Raw genomic sequence first — 7,470 nt, 5'->3', positions numbered from 1 at the left:
AGAGAAGGGCGTTGGGCTGTAAGGGCTTTGAGGGAAAGAGTCCACCCTTCTCAGATTTCCTCATTTGCCAGTGACCTTCCTTCACTGTTCCCCAACAGTCAGCCTATGACCCCACATGGCCACTCAGAGGCTGACAGGCACATAGTGGGACAGAGGTGTCATGGGCAGCCATCAGCGCACTTCCCATGGGAGTGACAACCTCTGTGATGGGCCTTTATTTCATACTGTAATTATGACTCCTGATATGTCAGTGCATTTCTGGGATCTGCACAGGGTTAACACTGAAGTGAAAATTTCAGTGGGCCTCATTTTTCTTAAGATTTATTTATTTGAGAGAGAGAGAGTGAGCGAGTACACATGCCTGGGTGGGGGGCAGAGGGAGAGAATCTCAAGCAGACTCCCCACTGAGTGTAGAGCCTGACATGGGGCTCGATCTCATGACCCTGAGATCATGACCTGAGCCAAAACCAAGAGTCAGTCGTTCAACCGACTGAGTCACCCAGGTGCCCCTGGGCCTCATTTCAAGAGATTTTAACTGATACAGTTTTTTGGAGGATGATTTGATAACAGCTATTAAATTTAATACAGTAATTTAGGAAGTTATAGCTGTACAAATGTACAGGCTTACATGTGAAGATTTTTATTGCAGCAGCTTTTTTACTGGTGAGGAACTGGAAAAGGCAGTCACTTAGAATGTGAGGGGTATATTATTGCTAATATGCAAAGGCTTAATGCATGCACAAATATGCATATAACAAAAAGAAAGTAGCAGGACAATAGGCTTACTAAAATAGCAAATAAAGACCATATGTAGATAAACTTGTGTAGGCATAGAAAATTTCTGTATGGACACAACAGAAACTAATAGTAGTGTTTAGCTCTAGGAGATAGATCAGGAAAATCAGGCATTGGTGAGAGAGACATTTGCATCTGTTTATATCCCTGTATAAAATTGTATTTTTTACCTTGAGTTGTGCTAACTTTATGATAAATGGAAAATGTTTTATTAATGTAAACACAAATATTTTAAATGTGATTTTGCTATTTTATTCAGCACCTCAGCCATCCTCACTTTTATATACTACTTATTTGTCAGTTCTCTATGTTGGCTCCTAAGCCCTTACCTCTAACTTCAAGTAGCTCAGGAAGGTGCCCTGGTAGCATTTGAAGACCTAGGAGGGAAAATGTGGCCAAAGAGCCACAGCTGAGAATGCATGCATGTTGCAGAGATGGGGACAGGTTGTGGCATTAGCAGGTCCTGAGGTTGGTTTGCAGGGCAGATCCTGTCTCTCTTACCAGAGTTCCCATAACTATGAGAGTATCTTGTAGAGAGGGAGTGCAGAAATCATCTGGATAATATGGGATTCTTAGGGCTTTGTGATGAAAAACTTTTTGACAGAGGCTATTTGTTGGCCCCTGGGTTTTTTGTTTTGTTTTGTTTTTGTTTTTTTAAGATTTTATTGATTTATTTGAGAGAGTGAGAGAGAACGTGCAAGAGAGCACCAGCAGGGGGCAGAGGGGCAGAATGGGGGTGGGGGGGTGGGGCGAGAACCAGCAGGGGGAGGAGCAGAGGTAGAGGCAGGCTCCTGGCTGAGCAGGGAGCCCAACTCAGGGCTTGATCCCAGGACCCTGAGATCATGACCTGAGCCGCAGGCAGATGCTTAACCAACTGATCCACCCAGGCACCCCTGTTGGCCACTGGGTTTTTTATTTTTTTCTTAAGTGTCTTGGAGCCATTTGTGGTGTCTTCCGCTTATGGGTTGCCAAGGCTCTTGCAGGGTTAATTGGAAACAGAGGCACAGAAGAGAGCAGGGGCTGGCTGCTTACAGCTCATATTGTTTGGTGATTACCAGGACTTGGGGACTGGGTAGAAGGCAGTCTGGGCATTGAGAAACCCCTGACTAGGAGATTTCAAGTTTGCCCATGACACAAAACTTCCCCATGTTCTAAAACTTGATTAGCCTCAGGAGGGAAAGGTGAAAGTTTCTCTGGATTTTCCTTGACTGACTCCCTAGGGTTTCTCTGGACTTGATAAATTTAGTTTCTCAGTGAATAACTCCCCATGGGGACAGACAGGAGGAGGAAAGGAGGGGGAGAGACAGAGGGAGACAGTTGGACTTCCACAGCACTATTATTACTGGACTTCTCTCTCAGTACTCGTATGAAGACAGTTTTCTCTTGCACTGAGAGCAAGGACAGCAGCAGCATGCTCTGGGCCGCAGAGCGTGCTCTGTGCTAGTCAGGCAGCAGGTAGCCCGGGCTGACCCCTGGAGAGCCATAGAACATTCCAGTTCAATCATTTTCTCTGGAGGTGAGTGTCTGCCAGGGCTCCCCAGTGTGAAGGAGAGAGTAAGAGAAGATCAGGATGGGAAGTTCTGGGCTTCACTGCTGTCTAAAATGAGGACACCTTCACTAGAGCATGAAGAGTGGGCTATGGGAGCTGCATAATGGAGGAACTGAAATGAAATCCTCCCTCCATAGCAGAGAGCAGATTCAACTCTTCTCAGAGCTGGTGATAGACACAGCTCTCTTCCATGACCTAAGACCCTGCTCTCTCATTTGCATGTGGTGAGGGAAGGAGCCCAGATATACTAAGCAGATCAGTGTGATCCATTTTGGTGTCTTTGACACTTTTCCTTATTTTTAGGACTCTGGAGAAAATGGGAAGACATAGATAGCAGATATCTGGGGACTTTTCCAAGCTTCTCTATGGGATGCAGACCATGGCTGGTTGGAAATAGAGAGAGGCTGCCCATTTGGAGGTCTTTTTTTTTTTTTTTTTTTTAAGATTTTATTTATTTGACAGAGAGAGACACAACGAGAAAGGGAACACAATCAGGGGGAGTGGGAGAGGGAGAAGTAGGCCTCCCGCAGAGCAGGGAGCCCGATGTGGGCTCAATCCCAGGACCCTGGGATCGTGACCTGAGCCGAAGGCAGACACTTAACGACTGAGCCACCCAGGCACCCCTGGAGGTCTTATTTCCATGCTGAAACTAGAGATTTGAGACATGAGGAGGGCAGAGGATGTTGCTTGTTTTCTTTTCTCCTGGTGCCAGGATGGAGATTGTATAGGATGGATGGGAGTTGGGTATGAAAGTTCCAGCCTCCTCTAACCTCCTCTGGACCCCTACTCCCTGCTGTCATTTGGTGACAGAAGGAATAATCTCAGAGCTAGGGGTTACCAACTGGAAACTAATGAGGTTCTTCCTACCAGGAGGAGACACAGTCATTGAAATGAGAGATGGAGATGGCTTTCATGATAAGAATAAGGAAGAAGAAAGTGGATACCCCACTCCAGGGAGCCAGGAAGACAAGGAAAGACTCAATACTTTGTCTCAGTATAGCTCTTATGACAGTTGCCAAGGTAGACCCCACCTCCCTGCCAGCTGGCTCTAATACAAACTGAAATGATGCTTAAGATAACTGAAGTGAGAACTTTAAGTGAACATAAGGCAAATGGAGCCCACATTCAGAGGAGATGAAGGGAGGAAGCAACCATATCTGGGTGGGACTGGCAGGATTTTGTAGGACGTAAGGGACAGAGGATACAGTTTAGGGCATTTAAGAGGGAAGGGTTGGTGGTATAAATGAGAACATTGTGGTCAGGGAAGTGGACAGGGTGGCAGGTCAGAGCAGAGTTGCAGGCAGAAGTGCTAGTAAGTTGAAAGACGAGGGTGCATACAGCGATGGGTGGGTGTTGGTGACTAATGCTCACCTTCTTGCATATGTATATTTATTTTCATATGTATTTTCTCCATAAAACATTTAACATCAGCCTTGTACAGAGAATAGTAGAAGATGAACCCACTTGGTCATGATGTGGAGCCTAAGAGCAGAGATAATACTTCCTCAACTTGGGAATAGCTTTAATCCTTTGAAATGGGAAGTATGTGAACTCTCCCTTGTTCTCTAGATTTAATAAAGGGCAAGACACAGGACTAAATGTTGAAGAATTATTCTAGCACCATTGAATTTTATCTGCTTGGCTTCCATGGCTCCAGAGAACTACACAATATTCTTTTTGCCACGTTCTTCTTTCTCTACTCAGTGACAGTCATGGGAAATATGCTCATCATTGTGATTGTCTGTTGATAAATGTCTGCAGTCCCCCATGTATTTCTTCCTTGGCCACCTCTCTGTCCAGAGATCCTGATCACAGCAGTTGCTGTCCCCTTGATGCTCTGGGGGTTGCTGCTTCCTGGAATGAAGGCAATATCTCTGACAGCATGTAGTGCACAATTATATTTGTACCTTTCTTTGGGCACATCAGAATTTATATTAATGGGAGCAATGGCTGTGGACCGTTATGTGGCTGTCTGTAACCCCTTGAGGTACAACATCATTATGAACAGCCACACCTGCATCTGGGTGGTCATTGTGTCATGGGTGTTTGGTTTTCTATTTCAAATCTGGCCAGTCTATGCCACATTTCAGCTTACCTTCTGCAAATCAAATGTGTTAGACCATTTTTTATGTGACTGAGGGCAACTGCTCAAACTATCCTGTGATGACAGCTGTTTCACACAGTTTATTCTTTTTTTAATGGCTATATTCATTATTGTTGGTTCTTTGATCCCTACTATCATCTCCTACACCTATATCATCTCCACCATCCTCAAGATCCCCTCAACCTCTGGGTGGAGGAAAGCCTTCTCTACGTGTGCATCCCACTTCACCTTTGTTGTGATCGGCTATGGCACCTGCCTGTTCCTCCATGTGAAACCCAAGCAAACACAGGCAGCTGAGTACAACAGGGTAGCATCACTGATGGTTTTAGTGGTGACCCCTTTTCTGAACCCCTTCATCTTCACCCTCCCGGAATGACAAATTTATAGAGGCCTTTCGAGATGTCATGAAACGCTGCCATCAACTCCTCAAGGATTAGCTGTGTCCTAAGGACAATCATGGACTCATCATTATGGACCTGAGTAGTCTGAAACCACTAATTCAATCTGAAATGATCATTTTCAACACCAAGTGGTTTGTGATGGACAAGGAAATTCTACAAAATCCTTCAAGGGAATTTAAGACACTGATTATGTTCCAATTTATAATCAGATGTTTCCTACATGGTAGATCTCATTATTTTTTAACTAGATATATGTTTATACACTCTTCTGTAGTTATAATACATCTTACAGTATAAATTTAACAGGTGTAAATGTGCAAAATATATGTGATATTTTTTAGAACACTCAGCTCTTTGGGAAAAGCAAGGAAGAATATAATTCATTCTGTGGCAGTTGACCTCCATGATTGATTCTAGGTACTGAGTCATCTTTCCATATGTTGTCCTGTGCATTCATGATTTTCTCACTGCCTAAAGCACCCTCTATTTCTTTTGTGAGTGACCCCAAGTTCAGCTTCAGGCTCCAACCTTTACTTGAGGTTCATGCCTCCAGGTCCAGCAGGGGCACTGCCACCCTGTAGATCTTCTCAACTGGCAGTTGTGAGTGAACTCACTCCACAACCCTGCCTCCTTCCCAACCTCAGGGCCAGATGTATGTTAATTCAGGTACATCTCTAATTGGTGGACTTTCTCAGGGTGAGGAGGGAGGGTCTTGGAAAGAGGCATTTTCTTATATGGCATGATTCTCATTATCATGCCAGCCCCAAATGTGGGAGGGCATGAGTTCTGGGACCTGAACTGACAAGGGCAAGCTGACCTTGCTGTGTCCCTGGGCTGAGGCAGGAGTGCAGGGAGGGCAGAAAAAGGGGCCACCCCTGGTCACTTCTCCCCGCATTCCTCACATTATCCAATCCTGACACAGGGCATTCCATCTCCCTTCTCTGTCTCCTAATCCACATCTCAGTTCCTATATTGTCCTGTTCCATCCCCTTTCCTGTCACACTACAATTGTCAATATTTCTGCCATTCTCATGTGGCTAAGCAGGGGTCAAAAGACTGTGCACATGAGACTGCCTTCCCAACATAATACATGTATCTATTCTGCAGACTGTGCATTCGATAAGAATATGTATTCTGCTGTTTTAAGATGGAATGTTCTGAATGTATCTGTTAAGATTTACCTGGTCCAATGTGTCATTCAAAGCCACTGTTTACTTGTTGATTTTCTGTTTGGATGATCGATCCTTTGATGTAAGTGGGGTGTTAAAGTCCCTACTATTATTGTATTACTATTGATTATGTCCTGTATGTTTGTTAATAGCTGCTTTATGAATTTGGGTGCTCCTATGTTGGATGCATAAATATTTACAATTGTTATATCTTTTTGTTGGATTGTTCCCTTTATGGTTATATAATGTCCTTCTTTGTTTCTTGTTACATCTTTGTTTTAAAGTCTGTCTTGTCTGATATAATTATCATTACCCTGGCTTTCTTTTTACTTCCTTTTGCATGAGCAATGCTTTTCCAGCCCTTCACTTTCAATCTGCATGTGTTTAGGTCTTAAATGAGTCTCCTGTAGGCAGCACATGGATGGGTCTTGCTTTTTTATTCATTCTGTCACCCCAGGTCTTTTGATTGGAGCTGTTAGTCCATTTACATTCAAAGTAATTATTTATAGGTGTACTTATTGCCCTTTTGTTATTTGTTTTATGGATATTTTTATAGTTCTCTGTTTCTTCTCTTGCTTTCTTCTTTCATGGTTTGCTGGCTTTCTTTAATCATATAGTTGGATTCCTCTCTCTTTATTTCTTGCATATCTATTACTGGTTTTTGATTTGTGGTTACTATTTGGTTTATATATAATACCTATGCATATAACAGTCTATAGTAAGTTGTGGTTGCTTAAATTTGAACCCATTCTTTACTCCTCTCCCCACCCCCCTAATCTTTATGTATATGGTTATGTATATGGTATTGTACTTTACATCCTTTTATTTTGTGAGTCCCTTGACTGATTTTTATAGATATACTTAATTTTTTTGCTTTTGTGCTTCCTACTTTTCTTACTCCTGCTTGTGGTCTTTCCTTTCCATTCAGAGTTCCCTTTTCATTTCTTGTAGGGCTGATTTAGTATTCATGAATTCCTTTAACTTTTGTTTATCTGAGAAACACTTTATCTTTCCTCTTATTCTGAATGATAGCCTTGCTGGATGCAGTATTCTTGGTTGTAGGTTTTTTTCTTTCAACACTTTGAACATATCATGCCACTCCTTTCCAGCCTACAACGTTTCTGCTGAAAAATCAGTGGATAGCCTTATGGGGCTTCCCTTGTATGTAACTGTTTTATTTTCTCTTGCTGCTTTTAAAATTCTCTCTTTATCACTACTTTTTGCCATTTTATTTTATTTCATTTTATAGATTTATTTATTTATTTGAGAAAGAGAGAGAGAGTGAGCAGGGGGAGGAGTAGAGGGAGAGGGGGAGAGAACATCCTTAGGCTGATTCCCTCCTGAGGGTGGAGCCTTACACGGGGCTCGATCCCATGGCCCTGAGATCATGACCCGAGCTGAAGTCAGACACTTAACCAACTGAGCCACCCAGGCACCCCTACTTTGTGCCAT

At 43.2% G+C, this 7,470-nt stretch overlaps 1 pseudogene; it reads left to right on the top strand.

Moving 5' to 3' along the window:
* Positions 1–2,890: 2,890 nt before the first annotated feature.
* On the top strand, positions 2,891–7,224 carry LOC123835904 (olfactory receptor 9A1-like; annotated as a pseudogene).
* Positions 7,225–7,470: the final 246 nt, after the last annotated feature.

The sequence above is a fragment of the Mirounga angustirostris genome, unplaced genomic scaffold (genome assembly GCF_029215605.1).
Source record: "Mirounga angustirostris isolate CCGP_5_RB_7025 unplaced genomic scaffold, mMirAng1.0.hap1 SCAF_12, whole genome shotgun sequence".
Lineage (NCBI taxonomy): Eukaryota > Metazoa > Chordata > Mammalia > Carnivora > Phocidae > Mirounga > Mirounga angustirostris.
This window is presented reverse-complemented; position numbering and strand designations above follow the sequence as displayed.